Genomic DNA, 27,252 nt, shown 5'->3' with positions numbered 1-27,252 from the left:
GCTTTTTGTGTCTGGATGGCAGGTCCACTTTAAAGAAAAACTTCAGACTGATCCTGACGGTTGTAAATTTGTTGCCAGAAAAGCTAAAACTTTAGGCAATATCCTGGCCTCCAGTCTGGTTACATCTGAGACACCTACTGCTCCGGGTTGGTTCGGTAGTAATGACATGTTTAAGTGTGGTTCTACAAGATGTCTAACATGTACCCATGTATCAGTAATAAAAACCATCTTATCCTCAGTAACCAATAGAAATTACTGTATTAAACAATGTATAAATTGTAACACAAGGAATGTTATTAATTTATTAACCTGCAGTAAATGTGGGAAGCAATATGTGGGCCAACAGTCAGGTCCCTGAAGGAACGCATACATGTATTGGAAATTAAAGGGAACAGAGGTACTAGCATTTCAGAACATTTTTCTGACTGCTCGAAGGGCGACGCATTCTTTCTCTCTATGATATGTATTGAAAAAGTTACTTTAGGTCCCAGGGGAGGCAATCTATCTGTGCTCTTAAACAAAAGAGAAGTGAAATGGATCTTTATTCTAAAAACAAGACAGTCTCGGGGTCTAAACTATGACTTTGATGTGTCTTGCTATTATGAATAATTCACTGTGACTATAATGGAGTTTTTTGCAACAAATTTGCAACCTATAAATGACCTGATAAGAACATGTTATGATACTGTTTATATATATATATATATATATATATATATATATATATATATATATATATATATATATATATATATATATATATATATATATATATATATGTTTTTTTCTTCTTATTACTATAGTTTTTATGATTTACTATGAATGTATTCCCTTAGATCCCTACTTACTTGTTTACATATTGTTTTTAATGCCCCTCCCTTCTTCCATTCTATTGGTTAATTAATGTATTCTGGTGATTGGTGGGTTTGGGGTATATATCTGGTATACCTATATGTTTTTTGTATAGCCTATGAGTAAGTGCCCACAAGCACAAAAGGCATAAGACTATGTATTAATTTGCTTTGTGACCTAAAAAACATTCTCAGTCTTTTTACAAGCCTGTTTGTGGGATCTATGAGTGCCTGCCATTTTTCCTTTGCCTATATTTAACGCTATTAATAGTAATAGGAAATTTAGAAGTATTTAGATGAAGGTCTATATCATACTTATTTTTCAAAAAAGGTAATTTTTAGTGGTTCTTCAAAGTCCACCAATTGATTCCAAATAGATTCTAGGAGGTCCCCCATAGGCTAAAACAACAATTCGGCAGGTTTTAGATGGCGAATGGTCGAAGTCGAATTTTTAAAGAGACAGTACATAATAAATTTTGATATTGAATTTTCAATTTTTTTTTCAAATTCGAATTGAATTTGGACTATTCCCTAGTACAAAAAAAATAGCTTGAAATTCGAATGTATCATAACTTGGCAAGCAGGCATAAAATCTCTTTGCATCAAGCAAGGCTAGTTATTATAACAGTTTAAATTATATTTCACCAAGGATATTGCTCTGACACATCCTACCTCTAATAGCTAATGTGCACAGTGAAAAGGGGATATGCATAAAATCTGTCATTCAGAAGATGTCAGTTCTTAAACGTCTTGAATATGGAATATGTTACAACATCCTGCTTATATTGTACAGGTATTGGACCTATTATACGGAATCATCGGACCTGGGGCTTTCAGGATAATGGGTCTTTCCGTAATTTGGATCTTCACACATTAATACTACTAGAGAATCATGTAAACATAAAATAAGTCCAATAGGCTGGTTTTACTTCCAATAAGGATTCATTAGTTGGCATCAAGTACAAGCAACTGTTTTCTTACTACAGAAAAAAAGGAAATCATTTTTAAAATTTTGGATTATTTGATTATAATGGAGTCTATGGGAGACGGCCTTTCCGTAATTCGGAACTTTCTGGATAACGAGTTTCCGGATAACGGATCCCATACTTGTATATCTGAAAATGATTCAGAAATAGATTGTTCAGGGTCACATTTCTTCCAAATGTAAGCCTTCAGAATAATGTTTATAAAGATAAAGCAACCTTTCTACAGTAACAAGAATATTTTTGTAGAATGCTTAATAGTTTTTCTAGAATGATTGAATGACTAATAAGAAAACACCTTTATAATAGGAGGTAATTAAAAGGTATATCTACAAATTAGCAGATGTTATTCCATTTGCTTAAAACAATAATGACCAAGACCCTAAAAACACTGATGGTAGTAATTTAATGACTGCAGAAATTCTTTAATTGGCAAATAGCCTCAACAGTTCAAAATAATTAAGTATTGGATTGTGATCGTTATTTTTCATCTTGTAGACCTTTTTAATCATAATTTATATTTTATTAACTAAAAGGATAAATTAATAATTTTCCTTTTTTAAAATAATTCATAACATAACATACTTTATTTCACATAGAGTTTACATACTTTATTGCAAATAGTGTTTTTAATCACAAAAAAAACAATATTCAGCATACATCACAAAATGTGACCATGCTGAAATTTACTTTTAACTCAACATGAAACCACCTGTTGCTTAAACGTAATAATAGTAGCAGATTACATAAAAACACTGTGTAATTAATAAAATGTACAGTTAAAAGATGACTTACTTACTTATTCCACTATGTCATAGCAGTGCTTATTAACCTTTTTATGAAAATGAAGATGGAAAATAGGCTTTGTGACCCACAAATTGGTTTAGTACCAGTTATGCATCTATGCACCTTGTTTTAAGCATTGTTTTCTATTGTAGAAGAAGTGGAATATGGTAAACCAGCATGCATATGAGTTTTTGATTAATCTGTAATTTTAGAACCTTTGGTTCGTGTGACATTTTGGGGTGGGGGTGGTTCACCTTTGAGGTAACTTTTATTATGTTATAGAACGGCCAATTCTAAGCAACTTTTCAATTGGTTTTCACTATTTATTTTTTACAGTTATTTGCCTTTTTCTTCTGACTCTTTGCAACTTTCAAATGGGCAACACTGACTTCTAAAAAACAAATGCTCTGTAAGGCTACAAATGTATTGTTATTGTTACTTTTTATCACTGATCCTTCTATTCAGACTCTCTCCTATTCATATTCCAGTTTCTTATTCTAATTAATGCATGGTTGCTAGGGTAATTTGGACCCTAGTTTTTTCGTGATTTATTAAACTCCAAATGGTAAAAGTCTGAATAAAAAAGTTCTCTAATTCAGACCTGCCGAGTTCATGTAGAAGTCAATGACAGATGTCCCGTTAATATACTGATCTGCACTGGGTTTTGTTCAATAATACAAAGAATTCATGGTTTTTGGGTGTCATAGTCGCAGTTTTCAGCATCAAGTCTGAACAATTCATACAATTTGGATTTTTTCAAGATTTGGATTTTCCCACACAAGACATTTTATGAAAAATTTATTGATAAATAGGGGGGAAAGTCTGTGCAGATTTGGTCGGAGTAGTTTTCAGAAAATAATGAGAACTTTTCGGATTTTGATAAATAACCCCCTGTGTCTTCGAGCATTTAGCCCCCATGGCTTTTGTGCAACAAACTGTTAATAGGTAAATGTATTGCCTACATTTAGGGGTATATTTATCAAAGAGTGAAGTTAAAGATCACCACAGTCCACTAGAGTGAAATACCGCCTCTTTTCATTAATTTCTACGGGATTTTTAAAGGTGTATTTATTAAAGAGTGAAAGTTCACCATTTGATAAATAAGCCTTTAAAAATCCCATAGAAATTAATGGAGAGAGGTGGTATTTCACTCTAGTGGACTGTGGTGATCTCTAACTTCACTCTTTGATAAATATACCTCAAAGGGTTGATATGGTTGAATAACAACAGAGGAAGGGGCAGGTTCACTAACGGGCGAATTTTCGCCAGCGTCAGCTTCACACCCATCACACCACTTCGTCAGGTGCAAATGCACTACGAATACCCTAATTCACAAAAATGTGAAGTTCTGTCCCCAGGCGTCTAACGATGGCGACTTTTCACTAGCATTACTTTGGATGTGTGAGCATTTCATAGCGAAGATGCAATCGCGTTAATTTGTGCCTAGCGAAATTTCGCTATTGATCTTGCGCTTAGGTCAATTTGCATAGGGTGGGAAATTTAAAGTTTTATGGGGGTCTTTATTATAAATGTTGCTGCAAATGATTTAAGTTACCGGTTTATATTACACATGTCCAGGGAACCTTAATAAAGAAAAGAGAGTTAATATAATGCTCTAAACATGAGCCCACTGTAAAATTAATGTTCTGTATGTTATAAAATGTCTGGAAAAAAAACGCTTAACCAAAAAAGTAATATAGGACTTTTGCAGCCAATCCCGCTTAATAAAACTTAAAGTCGCCAGGGTTTTACGGCACACAGGATATGATGTAAGTGACAGAAGATTGAGGAAGATCTAACTTCTTTTTAGCACTTCGCCTGGTCTGAGGTAACGTTCAATAAAATACACAGTGAATTTGTGGAGTAATGATCGTTCGCCAGAGTGAAAAGTCACCTGCCGATAGAGTGCGAATGAATGCTAGCGATGGTCCCATTCACTAGCTAATTGGCGCCTGCTAGTGAATTGGCGATGGCGACACTGGTGAAAAGTTGCTAGCATTAGCCACTTCGCCCTTTAGTAAATCTGCCCCTTGATGAGAGGCAGATATCAACACAATGGCTACTATTTATATTTGTCCTAAAAGAAAAATGTTTGCGCATTGTTAAGGATTGCCATCAATTGATTGGAAATACAAGCTACACAATACTGCATTTTGTTGCCATTAGCAGATTACAGTCTCCAAACCAGGAAGTTATAAACTTTAAGGGGCCGATTCACCAAGGGTTGAATATCGAGAGTAAATTAACCCTCGATATTCGACTGGGAATTAAAATCCTTCGACTTCGAATATCGAAGTCGAATGATTTTAGCGCAAATAGTGCGATCGAACGATCGAAGGATTATTCCTTCGATTGAACGATAAAATCCTTCGAATCAAACGATTCGAAGGATTTTAATCCAACGATCGAAGGATTATCCTTCGACCCAAAAAAACTTTGGAAAGTCTATGGGGACCTTCCCTATAGGCTAACATTGACTTCGGTAGCTTTTAGATGGCGAACTAGGGGGTCGAAGTTTTTTCTTAAAGAGACAGTACTTCGACTATCGAATGGTCGATTAGTCGAACGATTTTTAGTTCAGATAGTTCGATTCGAAGTCGTAGTCGAAGGTCGAAGTAGCCTATTCGATGATCGAAGTAGCCAAAAAAACACTTCGAAATTCGAAGTTTTTTTACTTCGAATCCTTCACTCGAAGTTAGTGAATCGGCCCCTAAATGTAGTATAATTTTTCGCTACAACTGAAAATGTTGAGTCAAACTTGCCTAAACCCAAAGCAATAATTAGCTGTGCATCTTTTTTATATTCCAAAGTTTGCAGTTGATGTGACTTTCATTTCCTAAGATGTTAATAAAAACACAACCCTGTTAAAACATGTCTACCCTGAGACTGCTTAACAGTTGTTTCAAAGCTTTGCAATTGGCTCGTAACATAAAGTGGCTGCTTGGTACACTTTAAACACGAGGGCATTGAAAGCATTACTAGCGTATTATTATTCCCGTAGTGCATTCTTAATCTGTTAAATACTACTTGCTTCTAAAGTGGTCACATGATTTGACTGACCAACAAATATAAAAAAAGAAACCTGTGGGGAAGTAGTTTAAGCTTTACAGTCTGACAGTTTGTGAATTTTGCATTATTACAATGTGTCTGTTATATACAAAAATAATTTATAACCACCCTAGCCTACCTTTATTCACCAATGTGAAAATATATATTTCCTACTACTGTGATCCATAACTGCAAAGACAGCACATAAATAGTTAGTGGGTGTTAAAGGCAAGCTGGCTGGCTGTGTCATGAATGTGTCAGACTGTTATATGGCTTCATAAATCAATATGAAGGGGCAGAACAATATTCTATTTGATGGCCAGGTTAAACAACAGAGCCCATTTCATCAGATACTATAGCATTAAAGAGTGTATCAGACCGGTACAGTTGAACAGTAGCTTACGACTGTAATGATTATTCTACTACATATTTAACTCTTTCTGCTGTTTGAAAACATACATAGAGTAAATAAGTTATAAATAGAAAACTTTCCACTTTAACCCCAAATAGCAATTTGTGCTCTATAAACTGGTCTGAGTAATTCTGGCAGAGCGCTAGAAAAATATATAAACATATAACATATTTATTATCACTTAGAGTGAACTTTCCATTGCATTCTCTATAAAAACACATACTGAAAAAAGGGAGCAAATGTATGAAGAAATGAATCACTCACATTGGGCTCCTGTAATAAAACACACCTATAAATCTAATTTCACTGGATACTACAGCTAATACATATTTATATTTGTCCTTCATCTCATTTCTATTTCTAGTGTCAGACATACTAAAAAAGTCAATTTCTCCCTCACACCAAATACAAGGACAAGACTCTTTGCAAATGCTTAGATCTAGCCATACCAGAAGCAAACCACACAGATGAAGACAATAAAACATATAACAAAAAAAGAAATCAAAAAGTAGGTCAATGCCATGTTCCTGGGTTCCTGAGGATTCTTAAGAAGATCGCTTACAAAATAAGAAAGTGGCAACAATATAAAGTCAACTGTGTTGTGCAAAAGCAAACTAAGTCATTCACTTGAGCAGGCATAAAATAAAAGATTATTTTTAGACAAGGTATCATTATGGGGGTTATTTATCAAGGTCCGAATTCATCTATCTCTAAGTTAGAAATCCAAGCAACTCCGATGGACCTTATTTATGATGAAAGAAGCCCGAAAAAATAGGGTCAGGCAAACCTTCGAGCTTTCCCCGAAAACTCCGAATTGTTTGTGGGTTCTGCACAAAAAACATAGTTTTCAGAGTTTTTTACGCAGAAACCACGTACTCAGCGGATATAGGTACGGACATCAGGGAAGGGCACTGTGACCTTCCCCATTGACTAATAGAGGACCTCAAGAACTGTTAGATGCCAGGGTTTTGGATTTGGAGTTTTTAGACCATCGGACTTCTCGAAAAAATCCATATTTTTTTTTCCTCTTAAAACCACAAATTATTCGAGGTTCGGATATTCAGACCTTGATAAATAACCCCCTAAATGTCAAAAATAGTAATAATGTTGTCTTGCTGTCACTGTTTTTTTGGGGTTAAAAACAAGCTGGATATGTATTTCACAATAAAAAAATAATTTACTTGGACATAGGATGTGATATAAATCTGTATATAAATCTGTATGAAAGGTTATAGGGGCATTATAATTGACACTGCAGACAAACATCATCAATGATGTTTCCCATAGCAACCAATTAGCAACTCAAACAGCCACCTATAAGTTAGAAATAAAAAAACAATGATCTGATCTGGTTGCTATGGACAAATGCACCAATGATGTTTGTCTTCAATGTTAATAAACATGTCCATTAGGGTAATGACACATAGGACATGTTGCTGCCCCTGCTAAACCATCTCCAGAGCTGGTGACAAAAATACCTTTGTTTTAAAGATAATGGGAATCACTGCCATAAAAACTGTTTACTTGGGTAATCAGGCAAAATTGCCTGAGGAGGCATTATCATGTGTTTTACCGGCAGCAAATCCCATTAGCTTTAATACAAAGGCATTGGCCAGTGGCCAGCCACCATTTATCTTCCTTGATAGTAATCAATTATTTATAAGTGAAGATTTACTGTTTTAAGCATCTTTGTAGGAAAGTACAGTATATTAAAGTGTGCTGTTTTGTCCCCTGTACATATCCTAAATTATTTATCTTAATTTCACGTGGTCCATATCATAATAATTGGAATGAGGTACAGTTTATTGTTTTCCACCACCCTCAACAAAAACAGCCATTCAGTATAGGAAATCTGGTTGGTATAAAAAATGCTTTATTAGCCACTGATTACATAGGCAAATGCCTGCCTTTCTAATAAGGTCCAAATAGGTCCCTTTAAATGAATCACATTGATTCACCTTAAGCTGCCTGTGGAATGTCAAACCTATTAAAGTAATTAAGACAGAATAATCCTTTCTAGAAATCTAAAGATGGACCAAGGAAGGTAAGGATCAATTAACCTTTCAAAGACAAGATTAATTCAGTATCTGTAATATCTTTCTAAAAAATGTAATCAAACTAAACGCTATTAATTATTTGTTTAATGCTCCCTCCTAAAAAAAGAAATGATGTCTTTAATTTTCATTTAATAATAAAAGCTGAAACGTGAACTCTAAACACGAAAATACTCTACAGAACTTTACAGACTTTCTAAATATTGCTTCAATTGTTATTAGCAATAAGATATTTCTGAAGACCGGATAAAGTGTTTCCAGGGAGGCAGAGAGTGTTGAATAAAATAGCATTTGACAAATTGGTCAAGATATACCAAATTTCGAGAGGGGGGGGGAATACCATAGTAGAGTTGTTTTAAGGAACAAGGCTATTTTTATGCTGATCATCTAGTTTAGATTAGAAAAAATGAGGACTGAATTATATAATAAACCCTAATCAGAGATCAAACAAACACTGTATATCTAGATACCTCTTCTGAAATTTACACTAGAAAGACATTCCTTCTTTTCTGTCAGGAGAATCTGTGCCAGATGGACTCTTAAGATCATTTATTGTGTCTCTGTCAATTTAAACTATGGTCCACGTAAAATAGGCAGCCAGTAATGCAAAATAGAGCATTTATACAGAAGATAAACCTAATTTACCAGACTGCGAAAGAGGTGCTCAGCTAAAAGTGCATAGACCAGGGGGCTTGGACACAATGAAAACAGGTTTCTAGCACCTATGCATGCAACTGACTTATGTCTAGTAAATCAAGCAATTATATTACTGATACAACATGCAAGAAAGACACACTATTTGCTGGTGTTCAATATGACACTAGAGGGGGTATTTATTATAACTCGATATTTTTCTCATTATTTTAAAAATAAAAATTCAACCTAACTCCGAACCATGATTTTACTTAAAGGGATACTGTCATGGGAAAAAACATTTTTTTCAAAATGAATCAGTTAATAGTGCTGCTCTAGCAGAATTTTGCGCTGAAATCCATTTCTCAAAAGAGCAAACAGATTTTTTTATATTCAATTTTGAAATCTGACATGGGGCTAGACCAGGGGTAGGGAACCTGCGGCTCCAGAGCCTCATGCGGCTCTTCATCCTGCTTGCTGCGGCTCAGTCTTGCGGCTTTGCCTGTCAGGTCGTATTTACAGCCCTCGCACCTGCTGGTGGCTTCTTGAGTGTGCGACCGCGGTAAGCACACTCAAGAAGCCGCCAGCAGGTGCAAGGGCTGTATAGAAGTCCCAGGAGTGGCAAGACTGAGCCACAGCAAGATGATTCATCATGGTCCTTACCGCGGTCACACACTCAAGACAAGAGAGAGACGATCAGCATGGAGCTTCAGAAACAGAAGTCACATTAAACAGATGAGAACACTAGCATTTAATAGGGCTATTCAGTGTTTAATTTATTTCAAAGTAGCCCTGCATATACACAATGCACTTCTGTTGTATTCTGTTGTTGTAACAGTTAAAATTAAAAAAAGGTTAAAAAAGTTTATAAGCTGCTCCAGACTATTTTTCTTTAGTGGGAGAGGGGCAAAATGGCTCTTTTGATAGTAAAGGTTGCTGACCCCTGGGCTAGACATATTGTCAATTTCCTAGCTGCCCCAAGTCATGTGACTTGTGCTCTGATAAACTTCAATCACTCTTTACTACTGTACTGCAAGTTGGAGTTATATCACCCCCCTCCCTTTTCCCCCCAGCAACCTAACAACAGAACAATGGGAAGGTAACCAGATAGCAGCTCCCTAACACAAGATAACAGCTGCCTGGTAGATCTAAGAACTACACTCAATAGTAAAAACCCATGTCCCACTGAGACACATTCAATTACATTGAGAAGGAAAAACAGCAGCCTGCCAGAAAGCATTTCTCTCCTAAAGTGCAGGCACAAGTCACATGACCAGGGGCAGCTGGGAAATTGACAAAATGTCTAGCCCCATGTCAGATTTCATAATTGAATATAAAAAAATCTGTTTGCTCTTTTGAGAAATGAATTTCAGTGCAGAATTCTGCTTGAGTAGCACTATTAACTGATGCGTTTTGAAAAAAACATGTTTTCCGATAACAGGATCCCTTAAATTTACTAAAAAATCTGAATGAAAATTGTATTTGCGGGAAAAGTCTTCGTGCAACAATTTGAATCACACAAATTTTTCGATTTGTCTCGTCAAGCTGCCCAAAGACCTCGAAAATCATGAAGGCAAAAAACATCTTCCAATTTTCGTATTCAGTTTTTAAGCAGCTTTGCAGCATGATAAATCACAGCTTTTTTTCTCTAAAAATTCAAATTTTTACCCTTAAAAACTTGGCCAGACAAAAACCTAAGCTTAATAAATAGGACCCTAGAATTCTGTGGCGAAAAACATGGTGATTTCACATTGTACTAACAATTTAGACTATGGGGGAAATATAATAAAAGTTTTAAAAACTTTGCATAAACAAAGCGAAATTAAACATTTTCATTCGGCATAGCACATTTAAAGACATGCTTAAAAGGGATGTATTTTTGTGATACAGTGACAACTTTTACTAGGAAGCTTTAGTACATAAATTGCTCACTGGTGCAAACTATTAAATTTGCTAACTGCTGCATGGGTCACAAAATTCTTTCCAAATTTGCAAAATCTACATTAAGGGGGATATTTACTAAAGTCCAATTTTTTCTGGTTGGACTTTTACATTTTTAATGATTTATTAAACCCGACATTTTTGATGCCGGATTTTTGCTGCAAGTCACTCATCACTAGTGCCGCACCCCTGAATGTGCACATAACTGTCTATGCGACCCATGTACATTTATTCTGTTGCATAAATTTAAATATCCAAATATATATATATAAATAATTATGCATATACAGTATATATATATATATATATATATATATATATATATATATACATATACATATATATTGTATTATTATATTATAGAGAGAGAGAGAGCACATCCATACAAGCAATATTAAAATAAAAAATGACATGTACTAACACAAATATATTTTATCATAATGTTGCAGTTCTACTCAGTTTACCATCTCTACAATATTATTGATTTACATAGCCTACTCTCCTACTGACAGTCTATCCAAAAATAATTAGGATTCATAATAAAACTTTTGTAGGCCCTTATCTGCCAAATCTTATGGGAAAACAATAAATGTTTCTTAAATATGTATTTAGACTGTGCATCAATCAAGACTACAGATAGACCTTTCAAATTTCATGGGCCTTCCAGTATTTTCTGGTCCTGTTATTTCAGTTGTTACTGAGAACAAAAGGTGCAGTTCTTGGTTGGAAACAGACTATTTTCTCAACACGCTACTTAAATAACATTGAAGAAGGTACAGAATACTGAAAATTGCATTTATTCACCTTGGCACATGCAGCATCAGTTTTGTGCCCTCTTTAAAACCTTTTTACACTACTGTTTAACATTAGTAGGCCATTCCCTAGTTTTAGAAAAATGGTGCAATAAACCAGTATAAAAATTAGGTGAGGGACTACCCTAGTATACCAGAGTCCAATTGAAAAAAGTAAATACAGATAAGGAAAAAGTCTCACAGTTCACCCCAGTTTAAGGGTGCAAGTTCATAGCCAAATCAGAATAATGTGAGATTTCCCAAACAAATTAGCTAAAAATACAGAAGCATTAATTAGGACATGAGAGACAAACAAACCTGATACATATTATGCCTGTTGGGGCATTAACTCATGGGTCTATCAGTAAGTGTATTTTTAACTACTGTTTTACTTGATTTTTAGGAAAACTCACATTCTTCCCTGATTTGTCCAATCATTGTGACAGTTAACAGCCGGTTATCAACACCAGTAAATAATATAACAAAATTAGCATTGCACAAAACAAAAACTTTTTTCCTGACTTTTTTTCCTGATTTTCCAAGTACAACATATTTTTACTTTTATCCTACTGTTTTTTTATGCTTTTTTTTTGGGAGAGAAAAGAGAGTGTCCTTGCCTTAAACTGGTGTTAGAGTTGTATCGAATGGGAAGATTGGGAAGAATTTATCAATAATTTTCTTTAAATTTTGACATATGTTTAACTTTAGGGGGCATATGTATCAAGGGTCAAATTTTGAATTGAAAAAACTTGGAAATTCTAATTCAAAAAGACCAATTAAGTCCAAATTTTTTGGGTCGAATAGTTCTGTTTTCAGCCGAATTCAAATCGTACGAATCGAAGGAATAGCGCATTCGATCGAATTCGATTAGAAGTTTTTTCCCCCAAAAAAATTAGATTTTTCAAAGTCCACCAATTGACTCCAAATGGGTTCTAGGAGGTCCCCCATAGGCTACAGCATTTCGGCAGGTTTTAGATGGCAAATGTCGAAGTCGATTTTTCTCAAATTTGAATCGAATTTGGACTATTCTCTAGTCGAAGTACACAAAAAAGCTCAAAAATATGGTAACCTTACATAGACAGGGATTGTCAAAGGTCTTTGTTTGTCATTTTTTTTAAAAAAAAAACTTAGATAGTACAGGTAAGGTTGACCACATAGCTGTTTTTTTAAATAATTATCACTTAGCTGTTCATATTTTCTTATCTTAGGTATCAAATTTTTCACTAATGTTGTCCGATAGTGTGTTTATAAATAATGGTTTGTAGATTAGGTGGGTTTAGTTCCTGTGCAGCCAATGGAAATCTACTACAGACTACTGCTTTTAAAGCAAGCCTTAACTTCTTAGTCACAGGATTTCCTAGTTTATGGACTTAACTTAGATGACACATAGTAAAAGAATAATTATTTTTATTCAACCAATACTTATATCTGTGTAAATTAAGGGAATGTATGGCGATTCTTTCAACAAACAAGACCACTATATAGAATCCAATATATGTTAGCCCCTGCACTAATGTAAATGTAAATATGCAATCCCACATCTATCACTGGTGTTTAGGCTCATACATCTCACCACTCCGTGGAAGAAACACATGTTTGTGATACAGAAATTAAAAAATTAAAAAAATATCACATATCGATGATTGAGTAAACCAGGGTGCAGGGGATTTAGTATTTCTCATGGTTCTTTTGTTTTATATAAGTAATATTTTCAGATGTGCGCTCTGAAAAGCTTTATTCTGGAAATGTTTTTTTTCCTCTTCACAAATCTTGTCTGCTTGAGATACTCGCACAGGCTATAAGAAGTGAAACAGAAGCTTAAGAAGTGAAACAGAAGCTTAGAAGACAGTGAAGGCAGTTGGTTGCATAGTCATGAGGCAATTAGTGGGAAAGGGGTAAGACTCTGAAGCTCTCTAGAGGGATGATGGATGGATATAAAAGAACACTGAGCAGATCAGAAGAGATCAACTTAAGTGTTCTAGGTGATGAAACAGATACTAAATGCTGAGTTATTGAATGTAAAAGAGAATATAATAAAATATGGTTAAAAAACTTGTTAAATTAGACAACACACTGAAATTATTTATGAAATGGCGATTTTTCTTATTAACTTTACATACAAGTTAATAACACAATTTTTCAGAGAAAAGCATATCTCGAGTTGTTCCTCTGCTTTTCCCTTCCTGAATTTCACTGCGCTGACAGGCTCAGGATCAGCCTGTTAGCAGAACACACAGAGTGGATTTCAGCTTGGTAATTAGAAAGTAGGCATTTCCACCCATCCGAACTACCGTTGTGAAGAGTTTATCGAACCCTAGTAAGAATTAGACTGTTTCACATTGCAACACTGAGATGGATCAGTCAATAAGGAAAGGTCTTTCAGTTGAACTACTTTCTTTTTCAGGGCTTTAATTGTGTTGAGGTTCAGAAGAGGTTCAGTGCCTGTACTGTAAAAGTGTTGACAATATTCCAGCCTGTGCACGTTTGTGTTAAAGCCATGTTACATATTAAATATAGTTTTTGCAGACATTTTAAAAGAATAAGTCTAGTGCTGAATGGTTTTACAGCAATTGATAGCTACAGCTATCAATGCCCCAAGTAGGTTAACATTTACAAATGTGAAAGGCTATTGCTACTGCTGATAATGTCACCAATGCCATTAAAGCACAACTGTTCCAATATATATACACAACAGGTCAAACCATGGCTCCCAGAATAACTCAGTATGAACCATCTACTGCAGCAAGTGGATTAATGACCTACAGATCATGGATATTAATGACATTTCATGACAGATTGAAATTTTTGCAAAAATACATGTACGAGCAGATGGCTTATAAAAAAGTGATTCCTAAACTACGGGAGGGAAGCAACTCCCATGCATAATCCCCTTCCAAGTCATTTGGACATAGAGAAGACCAGGTAAGGCAGCTGAGTGGATTTGGAGTGTGTGTAGGAAGAAAAGGTATGGAATGCTTATTTAGATTAACCAAAACATGACTCCAAAAACAGTTGCTCAAGAGGGCCACATTATATCACAATACAAATTTCAAATCTAGGCAGGTCCTGTAACAGGAAAGCCCTGGAGCTATAAATGCAAGGGATTCATGACAAGGGATCTGAATGACCAGCAGCCAAGTTACACTGGTTTATATTTAAAGATTGGCAGAATCAGATTTAGCTGCGAATGGGTGAGAAGGAATGAGTTAAGGGGAAAGCTGGGCTGGGGGTGGAGAAAGAGAGGATTGTTATGTCAGGGGAAGTAGCTGTTCACTTCCTTATCTTCTGAGCAGGTACAAACATCCCCTCCCCCTTTTTTTTGCATATTTTGTGAAATGTCAGGAGTTTCTCTTTATGTTGCCATATTATCTATTAATAAGCAAATGTGGAGGTATTACTGCATGTACTGTTATATTGTGGTTTATACAGTATAAACATGAGGCGTTTGCATGTTATTATTCATGTTAAATGATCGTCAAGTGCTTGATCCAGGGAATGTTTCCGATCGCCATTGGGGTCAGGAAGGAATTTTTTCCCTCTTGAGGCGTAATTGGCATTGGCTTCAGGCTGGGTTTTTTGCCTTCCTCTGCATAAAAACAGTGGATATATGTTAATGTATTTTAAGTTTTTATTTGTCACAGCAACGGTAGGTCCTTGCCAGAGAACTGCACAGGTAAATTTAGAAAAGGGAAAAAGGTTCTCTCCTGTGACTGCACAGTGGGTTGATTGATACAGACACTACTACTACTTGTGGTAGGTGACAGCTTGCTTGGATTTCCTATCATCGACACACTGCAGATTCCAGACTGACAGCAGGGCTGCTGAACTTCTCTCATGGTGGGAGATGCAGCTCCTGCTCGTAGCAGAGTTTGGGGCCATCCTCTCTGTAGGTAGAGACAGCCTAATACTCAGTGGTGGATATAATGACATAGTGCTGATCTCAAGTGAGGAGCGGCAGAGCATAGTAGCGACCCCTTATGGAATTCTGGCTTTGAATATTGCCTTGGGGTGAGGCTGCCAGGTCCTATTTATTTGATAAAATGTTAATAAATGCTGTGGCCATTTTCACCATTTTCCTTGTGTTTCATTACTGTGTGTAACTAAGGGGTTTAATGGGATGGCTGAAGCCGAAGGGTCAATTGAGGAGTCCCATTGTCATGATTTATACAGTTTTAGGGTAATATACAGAGGTCATCGGATATGGGCCCACAGGTTCAGACACCAGGGGGTATATTTATCAAAGAGTGAAGTTAGAGATGTCCACAGTCGGCAGACTGAAATATCGCCTCTCTCCATTCATTTCTATGGGATTTTTAAAGGCATATTTATCAAATGGTGAACTTTCACTCTTTCACCCTTTGATAAATCTGCCTTTAAAAATCCCATAGAAATGAATGGAGAGAGGTGGTATTTCACTCTGCCGACTGTGGACATCTCTAACTTCACTCTTTGATATACCTACCCCCCAGATATCTTTAGTATAAGTAAACTTTATTGCAATTATAAAAAATGCTAAGGTGATATGAAGAATGCATATTATGCATCCATTCCTCTTCTCTTTTCTAATTAAAACTGCCACTATGTCACATATTTAACCAGAGGCTGCAGAGGAGCTTTATTCTGTAGTCAGGTTGAAGGACAGCTGGTTGTTTTTCATAGATTAAATTTTTTTCTCCAAAATCAATCCCTCACTTTCTCCTGTCTTCAGTATGTGTGTACTGTAAGGGGCACATTTACTTAGCTCGAGTGAAGGATTAGAATGAAAAATACTTTGAATTTCGAAGTTTTTTTTTTGGCTACTTCGACCATCGAATTGGCTACTTCGACCTTCGACTACGAATTCAAATCGAACGATTCAAACTAAAAATTGTTCGACCATTTGATAGTCGAAGTACTGTCTCTTTAAAAAAAACTTTGACTACCTACTTCGCCACCTAAAACCTACCGAGCACCAATGTTAGCCTATGGGGACCTTCCCCATAAGCTTTCCTAGCAATTTCTGATCGAAGGAAAATCGTTCGATCAATGGATTAAAATCCTTTGAATCGTTCGATCGAACTATTTTTTGTTCGATCGAACTAAATGCGGTAAATCCTTCGACTTCGATATATTCGAAGGATTTTACTTCGATGGTCGAATATCGAGGGTTAATTAACCCTCGATTTTCGACCCTTAGTAAATGTGCCCCTAAATATATATTTATGTATGCAAATACAAATGCACTTACCCATTAAAATTCAACCCATACATATAAATGTTTTTACTGTACTTCTTCTCTGTTAACCCTTCAACGATACATTTGCCAAATATATTAAAGATTCATTAAAAATCTCTCCCATGGTCTGCCAATTGCCTACACATCTCTCTGCCTTGCACTTGCATTTTCTTCATGATGAAGCAAGTGAAGTGCATTAAAATGTATGCACATTTATTCCAAACTCTATTTACAGATATTATGATTTTTTTTTATGTGAGAGTCCTGTAGCTTTATTAGATATATGCGTATTTTGCATATTTTGTGTGTGTGTGTATATATGTGTGTGTGTATTTGTATGTGTTTTGCCCTTATTATATTACATGGTTAATTTTTCTTTCAAAATACCCAATCCTTTCAATGTAAATGTATAACTGTAAAATGAATTCTTCATGCACAGAAACTGAAAATCAGTTCAGATCATCACAGTGACTGAATATTTTCCTTTGCATGCAGTGACGATTGAGTGCGAGGGGACTGATATATAGCAGAGAATGAGAAATCCGCATGTGCTCTTATGCTAAGGGAAGACTATGGTACAGCCTGCAGCAGTAAACTTGTCTGAAAATGCAAAGTATTAAAAGCCTTAAACAGTGGATGTGATTTTAAGGCAGAGCATGATAATGTTATGCAGGAACAGCTGATCTTAGTTTTATAGGGAAGGAGCTTAATGAATCCTAACATTTGTATCTGACATTGAACAGGAAAAACAATAACAGGATTTTTTACAGTTCCTCATTATCTCCTTAGAACAGCTTCAATCCCTTTCCCCCTCCCTCTTTCCCATCCTCTGCATCTCTCTGCTTTGCTCATTTTCCTCATGATGAAACAACATTTCTTGATAAGTACTATACATGTCTTAAGGGTTAGCACATGAATTTTCCTGTTAAGAATTGAAAAAGAAAATCACTTTGGCTATTGACTTGTTTCGCCATTTTTTTAGACCGCGCTGAACTGAACAGGTGACAGTATTGTGGCACAGATGTGTCTGTTTGATTGCTGTATTAAACTGCAGCCCACATTTACAATAACATAACGCTATTTTGAATGCCCATTATTGTAATATTTGAAAGCAGAATTGTTTTCCATTGCATTTTGCCGCTGCTATTTAATAAGGCAGTAAAAGAATACATTTGGGTTTTAACTAGCCTTTTATTATTGTTTATAACAATAATTTCTCAATTAAGTATAACTTTAAAACAAGCCTTTAATTAATGAAACCATTTGAAATCTATTAACTGAACAAATTCTGCATAATGTGTGTGTAAATACTACAGGCACACCAGATGACCGCATTGGTTTCCAACAAGGGCCTTGAAGTGATCTGTGAGCATACATATCTTTGACAAAAGTGTGGAACACTTCATTGGTGGTAATTATTTTGTATGTATATATATATATATCTCTGTCTTGAGAAAGGGCCCTGATGGGACCAAAACGACGCGTTGACTGTACATGCACCTTCTAATACACTCATTTTAATCATATGGAATCTTGGTGTTGCTGGTCTTCTTTAGTATATACATACTATATATATATGTGGAAATAACGGCTGTTGAATTGTTTCAGAGATGTACATTCATTAGCTGGGGATTAAAAACTTACTTGTATGTGTAATTAGAGCTCCAGAGCAAAGGATATGTTCACAGGGTCTCGTTATGATTATTTGCTAAATGTTGGACATACAATAAGTGGCCTTGATGTGGCTCGTGAGCTTACATATTTTGGCCAAAGAGGGGTACGAATAATTCGTAACAATTATTAATGGATTTATATAAATTTACACACACTGTACTTAAGTGTAATGCATTTTCTCTCTCTTTAACAATGCTGCCTACTGAATTGTAAATACCATGTGAAGAAAGGGGCTGACCTTTAGTTTAGGCTTTTGATAATGCAGAGGTTTGAAGCAAGTGGGTCTTGTTCCCTAAGGACCCACACACCAGTGCTGGGAGTTCAGTCTAAGAGATACTGTCAATTTTATGAATTCAATGTTAGCCTTCATTGAAAATAAAAAAAATATACAGTATATATATATATATATATATATATATATATATATATATATATATATATATATATATATATATATATTATTTTTTTGTAAAGAGGATGGGTTTGAAAGGAGCCCCCATATGCAGAACAGACCAATTACGACTCCATTACCCAGATTAGTTTACTAATGACTCCATTGGGTCATACTGAAACCTTGAGAGGTCTGTTGGAGCTTGCTCCAAGCTATTTGAACCAAACTGAAAACCTCTTTTGTGCTGCAAAATATAAAGTGAATAATGTATGCCCTATTATTAAATATAAGGATACTAAACATTCTATCTCTAAGCACTAGTAATGAGTGAAATGCTGCATTTTGCTTCACATCGAAATTTGCAAACCAGTGTCAAATTTTACAGACAGCCAATGACAGTAGGACAGGCCTTGACAGGTCCAACCAGAAAAATCACCCAGTCTAGCTAAATAATACAAAAAATGCTCTGAGCTGCTGCTCTATCCATAAACTACAACACATTGCATAATAGTGCATCCTTATATAGTGTGGTAGAGTGACTAGGAAAAGGTGGAAAAAGGTCACTCTAGCCTTTAATTTCTCCCCAGGTACTGAGATAGGCTCCAGGAAGGGGGTTATTAAACAGAGAATCAGCGCTCTGTTTAAAGACTTTAGTAGCCAGGGACTCCATTCCACAGATCCAGTCCAGAGATTGGAGTTCACCTTCCATAGGAAAGCTGTCCTGTGGAAAGGCTATTTAAAGTTAATTAGAATGGGAGAGTGTGTCTCTCATTAGGGCACAGCAGGTAGGAGACCTCGCTGTGTTAGGAACTCCCAGAGGAGCTGGGAGTGCCGCCTGATACTGCATGAAGCAGAGGGAGCCTGTGGCTGTGACTAAAGGTGGCCATACATGGGCAGATAAAGCTGCCGATATCGGTCATTTGGACCGATTTGAAAGCTTATCTGCCCGTGTATGGGGGCTTCTGATGGGTCTTCTCGATCGATATCTGGCCACGATATCGATCGGGAAAGTTTGATTTTTAACCGACCGACCCGTTGGAGCCCCTTGGCGCATCGTAATTCGATCGTTCGGCCATACGGCCCGAACGTTCGAATTACCCCCGATATAGCCATGCAGTTAGTGGCATATCGGGGAAAGATCCGCTCGCTTGGCGATGTCGCCAAACGAGCGAATCTTTGAGTCTATGGCCACCTTTAGAGACAGATTTTGTTGTCTGTGTGGGACATTGAGGAAAAGCCAGGAGGCTAAGAAGTTCACTCAAAGACTGTGAGTACAGGGGTGAGCCACAACAATTGTTTTGTTTGCTGGTAGTCCACAAGGGGCCCAGCCTAGTCAGGGACTGCTCCAAAGTTGGAAGGTAGTGCCCAATGGGCTAGGTTTTATTTTATGATTTGTTTGAATGATAAAATGGTCACCCCTGTGTCTGTGGACAATACACTGTGTTTGTTTAAAGTTGGAAAATAAACGTGTGTTTTCCTTGAAGAAGCTGTGTGTCCCTGTCTTTCTGCTCCTTTGTCCTATGCTGCCTGCCTACCATTGACTAATTCCCCTAAAAGTTACGTGTTCAAGCTGCCAGCTTGTCACAATAGATAGTGAGTTTTCAAATACCATTGATTAATGTGGGAAAAAAGGAAGCTAATATGCCATGTGGCATTTATATATATTTCTATTATACTTTAATAAACAAACTGCCTATAGTGATTAGCAGTGCAATGCATTTTAGTATTGTGCAATGCATATTTATTTGTTGTGTCCTTTTAGTTGTTCTACTGGATGTTTCCTACTAATTTCCAGGTATCTGAATTAGTTAATCCCTACAGATACAATTTATACAATGTATTTATATATATATATATATATATATATATATATATATATATATATATATATATATATATATATATATATATATATATATATATATATATATATATATATATATATATATTAGCATTTCAGCCACTGGGGGATACATTATACTTTATTACCCATTATGAGTCAGTTAACAATAACATTAGCAGTTCAAAAAACAGTTTATTATTAATATTTAAAAAAAGATACTTTACTGAAAGCTTTTACAATCCCCAGACATTGCTTGGGAGCATATTTAATACACTTTTTACATTTCTCAACTTATATTATGTCTAATTTTTAATATAATAGTAGGGGGCAAAGAAATGAAAATGGATATGTGGAGGTAGTACTTAAAGGGACTGACTGGGATATTTGTGTAGTCACAGCTGTTATGCAAATGTACAGTAAATCTATGCTATATGCCAATGCAATGTGAGGTAAAACTGTAAAAAGTAAGGAATTAATCATATCAGGGAAGATACACACAGGGTTGAACTTAGAACTGACTAATTTGTGCATAGTGCTAGTATTTTAATTGGTGCAATTATGTACTCATTTTAGTACCTAGCACTGTAGCAGTAGAAAATTAACATCTTAAAAGAACAGTTCAGTATAAAACAAAAAAATGGGTAAATAGATATGCTGTGCAAAATAAAAAAAAATGTTTCTAATATAGTTAGTTAGGCAAAAATGTAATGTATAAAGGCTGGAGTGACTGGAACACTACTTCCTGCTTTATAGCAGTCTCGGTTTCCACTGACTGGTTACCCAGTTTTTATTTTTACACTGAACTGTTCCTTTAAGGTTCTGATATATACTAGCTCGAAAGAGCTGATTTTTTTTTTCTGTTGTGTTTGTATACTGTGTGCTTGTGTGTGTGCATAAACAACATTTTAGTTGAAAGAAGCAAAGTAAGTACTACAATGGTGATGGGGTGCAGGAACCCACCAATATGGTACTCCTAAATGCAGCTAAACCGTAATACATATTCATAGCAGCAGTTCTCTCAACTTGTTCAGTCTCTGCTTTTTTAAAACCATCCCCACAGAGTCATGCTTATTTCAGTGCAACATGATGCTGATGGTTGTAAAATCAAGGGGCACTATGACAATGAGGCGAGTTCAGAAACTCGACTCAGACGGCAGCGTCCCACTGATAACAGGGTCAAAAATGCATTGCCTGGTAACTTTAAGAGGCTTATTTCCCATTTCCAAACCGGAAATTCTGCTCTTCTAGCAATTTCACTTTTCTGCGTGTGCACCCTCGACCTCCCAGACCTCCCTGGACTTCCTCTGGTGCCCCAAATAGTGCGGAGCGGAAGGGGGGGGGAGCAGCAATCAACCTCAGGATATATACACCCTTCAATTTCAACCAAGGTTTGCTATCACTCTGCCCCTTGGTAGTGAATAAACTTCTGGAAATATGGGATGCAAAATTATTTCCTCTCTTATACACAAAGGAAGGTGTTTTATCAAGGATCTTCGCAAGTACGGGATCTTGTAAAAGTATGCCCCAATATTTATTGATACTCCTCCTGATGGAATAGGTATCACGGCTATAGGTGGTGCAAAAGCGAACCCCAGACTGCCCTTTCTGTATGTGTCGCCCTTCTAATCTACCCTTGGACTTGGGCTTAGGAAGCAGCAATTTCTCTCTGTCTGCTCCAACCGCCTTCTCATAGGCAGCTTTGATAACATCTTCACTATAGCCTCTTTCCACAAAGCGATCCCACAACAGCTATCCCAGGAAGAGCAAACATGGCGCAACCTCAAAAATTGCCCCACTGGGATGCCCCTCAAGCATGCCTCTGGATGGCTACTACATGCGTGAAGCAAGGTGTTACGTGTGATCTCGCCTTGCAGAAAAGGTTTGTGGCAATCCTGTCATCTTGACTTTTGAAGACTACATCCAAGAATGGAATCTCGGTCTCATTAGTTTCATAAGTGAACTGTATTCCCCTAACTGTTTGATTACAGTATGTAATGAAGGCCGCGAAGGAGGCATCGTCCCCTTCCCACACCCCTATACAATCATCGATATACCTATAAAAGCGCATAATCTGATGTCGGTGGGGGTTCTGGTCTCCAAAAATGAAGATCCTTTCCCACCAACCCAATACCAAGTTCGCATAACTGGGTGCTAAAGATGCCCCTATTGCGGCCCCACGTTGCTGCAAATAAAATTGCCCATTGAACAAAAAATAATTAGAATGGAGCAAAAATTCTATCCCCTCCATAATAAATTCATTCTGCACCTGTGGAAAAGTTTGTGTCATTGTCAACCAAAATCTTATAGCTTGCAAACCAATATCATGGTCTATAGAAGAGTAGAGGGAAACTACGTCCATAGAGAACCATCTAAAACCTGGTTTCCATATTACATTAGCCATTTTATTTAGGCACATAGTTGTATCTCTCAAATATGTTGGTAACTTGAAAACCAGAGGTAATAGTTGTCTGTCCACATATTTCGATAGGTTCTCTGTCAGGGAACCTATGCTTGCCACTATTGGGCGCCCCTTAACATCCTCCAGAGATTTATGCACCTTAGGCAACACATGAAATATGGGAATGACAGGATCCTTGCAGTAGATGAAATCAAACTCAGTCTGTCCAATCACTCCCATACTTCGTGCAAATGTCAAAAGTGATAATAATTTGTTTTGGAACATCTTTTTTGGATCTGAGTCTAGGAGCCTATACGTATCAGTATCTTTTAGTTGTCTCATGATTTCTGATTCATAGGAAGTGGCATCCAAAACCACCACTGAACCGCCTTTATCGGCGTTTTTCACCACTATATTGGTGTTACTGAGGGATTTCAAGGCTTTATATTCACCTCTACTTAGATTCCTCGGTTTAGAGGGGGAATTAACACCCACCTTCATCCCAATCCTCTCAATATCCCATTGAACTAGTTTATGAAACATATCTATACAACCTGGGTTTGTGGGGCCATTTAGAGTAAATGCATGTCCTCTTTACAGCAATCTTCACCACAGGAGCATGTGCAGTTGAAACCATTCTTGACCTGGCTACAAATGCTTATCCACCTTGTTGGCATTCAGATTGAAGAGAATTGAAATGATGTGAGAGGCACCTGCCAACACCACTGTGCTACTCTACAGTTTTCAGACAGGAGAAGCGATAGCTGCTATTTGGTGAGTTCCTGGTGGTGGAGGAGAGGGGAGGAAAACCATGTGGAGGGGGCCTGTGGCTGTCAACAGGCTTTTGTTCTCCTTTAAATACTATTCTCAGAAAGTAATGATGCTAGGAAAAGGAATGAACTGAGCATACAGTGTTTCATACCAAAGCAAACAAAAGGAACATACTGAACAAGTGTCAGGAATTGTATTGTTCAAATACATGACAGGCATAGTGAAAACGAAATAGCGTAGACATAAAACAATTTTAAGGACTTAAAAAAATGTAAAATGTAATCAATAGCACCATGGGAAAGCGATATTTTCCAGCTGCTTTCTACCATAATTTTCTGGGGGTTTTCTTTTATTGATCAGGGAGCTGATTTCTATTGTTTCATTATGTTTGACTTTGTGGGGAAATTTAGGTTACAGTGGTAGTAATGAAAGTCTTGTTCCTTTTTGTTTTTTGCACCAAAAGTGTATTGTAATGCCAGACTGTGCTATCAGCTCTAGCGGGATCAATAAAATCCTCATATTTCAGACAATTTGATCTAATGTATTCATTTTATTGGTCTTGGATACTTTTTTATTCTCCCAAAAAGCAATAATATAAATCAGTTTTAGCAAAATATACTGCGTTTTCCCAGTACCCTAACATATACCTAGCAGCATGCAAAAATCAATGAAATAATCAATGCATAGTAAATCATACAAAAGTAAATCTTCTTTCACCACAGAATGCACTCCAAGCACCCCACAGGAAAACAATAGCTACTAAATTACACAGCATCAGTTCTTTTTGTGCCAGAATACTCAGTGAGCATTGCATGGGAGTCAATAAAAGAATGTAATCAAAGTAAATCATACCACTTTAGGTATTGTCTGTTTCCACAGTAAGGCACCCAATCTTTTCTACTATTCATCTGCCACATTATAAGGTAATGTATGGGTGTCTGCGAGAAAGAGCATTTGCCATATTCAGTAAGATGGCATATTAAAAAAGCGAGTTGACACCATAATCACATTCATTTGTAAGAGTTTGTCGAGTATTATTTTTCACTGATTGAACCAAGCGGATCATCTTGTGTTTTTCCAAGCCACAAAGGGCATTGACTTTTTTGTTAGGAAATTGCAAGTACTTAATAACACCAACTAATAAATAAGCAAATAGGTATTTGACTCATGGGAGAGAAGATAATGAAACTGCACTGATGTCAATTACACCATTCTTTTCCCCATGAATAACATTACAAGAAAGGGATGTTCTTGGACTGTTTACCTTTTCTGTGTACTGAATAGAATCTAAGAGATTATAAAGTGTAACCCTTTGTCTTTGTGTACAGAATTTAACAGCACACAAATACACACCATTGGCAAAGTAGTATGAAAACTTCCACTAAGAATTATTCGTTTAGACCGATAAAGGAAGCTACAACATTTTACTTTATAAAATCTTAATGGAAACACTGGCCACTTAAGGGTTAATACTACGCATGGGGAAAGTTCTCTCCCTATTACCCGTGCACGTACAAGGAATGCATCTAGGACCAGGGTAGTTAAGGAGGGGAGCAAACAAATATTCTGTAAGTGATTGAAAAAGACATTTAGAAAGCAAAATTGCTTTAGCTTCTGGAAAACAATCAATGTTCCCACTATGGTTAATGTGGGTCTCAATCTCCCAAGCACTTCCTAGAATAAGCCTCGTTAAAATGCCATCACTCCATCTGAAACATAATACAGCTGAAAAGTTAAGATGCCATTAACCCTTTCAGTGATACAGCCAAACCCCCTACTAGAATAAAGGATTATCTAGATGCTGTTAAACTAAAAATGCTGATATTTACTCAAGTAGCAGAGAGTTTAAACAATCCCTCTTTCCTATATGAAACAACACACAAGTGTTTTTCATTTTGTTGTGTCATTTCTGACGAACAGTGTAGAATCATGTAGAATCCAGTGTACTTATTCAGTCAATGAAATCTCTTATTACATCTGACGTATCAGTGTCAATATCACTGTTTAATCTCTGAAATCCAAATCGGCTCAGGAACCTTGATATTGTGTTTTTTCAGCCGCTTTGAAATTTCCGGGGCTTGAAAAGCCATTTTAAACAGGGTTGGACTTACAAAATTTGCAGCAAAAGCTCATAAATAATAAAGCACTCGGGATGCATGCAGAATTGACTGTTAATTCTATACGATTAAATCTAAAGACAGATTCTTCTACATGTGATTTTGCACCTGCTCAAAACATCCCACCCTATACTTTACAGCTTTTGTGCATTTAGCTTTAATCCCTGGCAGTGTAAACAAAGCAACCACAACTTATATGTGAACTCAAATAACCCATCAATTAGCAACAATCCGAAGGCGCTCGTTCACTGCTCCAGCAACTGCAGGGCAGCACAACATGCCTAAGGTAAGTCATTGTTTCTATTCATTTTGCAGCCCTGTTTTATTCCTTTAAAGCTGATTTCATACTAAGGGTAAATATGTTCAGTGGGTTAAATGCTAGACATCACCTGTTCCTGCTCTACATTTTGATCCATATAATAAAATGAATACACTGCCATGCAGCTACAGCCAGTTTAAATCACTGAGCAATAAAAACTGTAAAATTTAAGTCCTCCGATATACTACAGCAAAAGGCTATGCCAGCATTTTCCTATGCATGTTACATATCAGCTCCAATATCTATGTGGAAAAAAATGCTTTCTTACCATACACACAGAAGAGCTATCCGTTCAGCTAGATCCAATACTGTTGTATCCAGACCGGCAGCATGAGTGATGCTTGGGCCTCACACAGAAGCAAGATAATTGGCTCTCAATGAAGAGATGTAAACATCCATCATAATAGCACTGGTGCTGAAGCTGAAAGCTACCTCAGCTTTTCTATGCACTCTGTGAGATGATGTCACAAGCATCATCTCAGTGTACTCTCATTGGCTTTTGCTACCTGGAATCATATCTTAACCCTAAGCGTGCAGCGGCAATAGCAAAGCACATCGTAGCAGTCTATGCAGGGCTGGGACTCAGCTGCTAAAGTAATGAATTAAATGATTCACATTTTAAACAGCAAATGACTACATTTACATAAAATAACTTTGATGATATCTTCAAATAGGCATACGCTTAAATTTTATTGCTAGATTTCATGCATATGGCTGTGTTATAAAATAAAAATACATGCAAACATATTCTGATTTTTATTCTGACTAGCACTATCCATTAAAACATGAAATTGTTATTAGCATTAATAAGCAGCTAGATATATAAAAAATACATTTTGCTGTTGAATGCAATTCAGAAAAATCTACACGGACGTATGGTTTAGCAACAGGGTGTAACAAAATAGTTTTATTTTTAGACAAAGATTAGACGTTCCATCCTTTACTATGCATGGCTTTTTTAAAATGCATGCACGTGGTTATTATTAATAAATATTATAAGTAATAAACTTGATATCAATATTACA

At 36.4% G+C, this 27,252-nt stretch overlaps 1 protein-coding gene across 1 annotated transcript in view; it reads right to left on the bottom strand.

Annotated features, from left to right (window-relative positions):
* LOC108712376 (alpha-1,3-mannosyl-glycoprotein 4-beta-N-acetylglucosaminyltransferase C-like) overlaps positions 1-26,674 on the bottom strand; it is a 75,602-nt gene extending 48,928 nt beyond the window's left edge. The window contains exon 1 of the mRNA XM_041588639.1: positions 26,496-26,674. The gene's annotated coding sequence lies outside the window, so the exon portion shown is untranslated. The remainder of the gene's footprint in view (positions 1-26,495) is intronic.
* Between the last annotated feature and the right edge of the window lie 578 nt (positions 26,675-27,252).

This window comes from Xenopus laevis, chromosome 3S (assembly GCF_017654675.1).
Source record: "Xenopus laevis strain J_2021 chromosome 3S, Xenopus_laevis_v10.1, whole genome shotgun sequence".
Classification (NCBI taxonomy): Eukaryota; Metazoa; Chordata; class Amphibia; order Anura; family Pipidae; genus Xenopus; species Xenopus laevis.
This window is presented reverse-complemented; position numbering and strand designations above follow the sequence as displayed.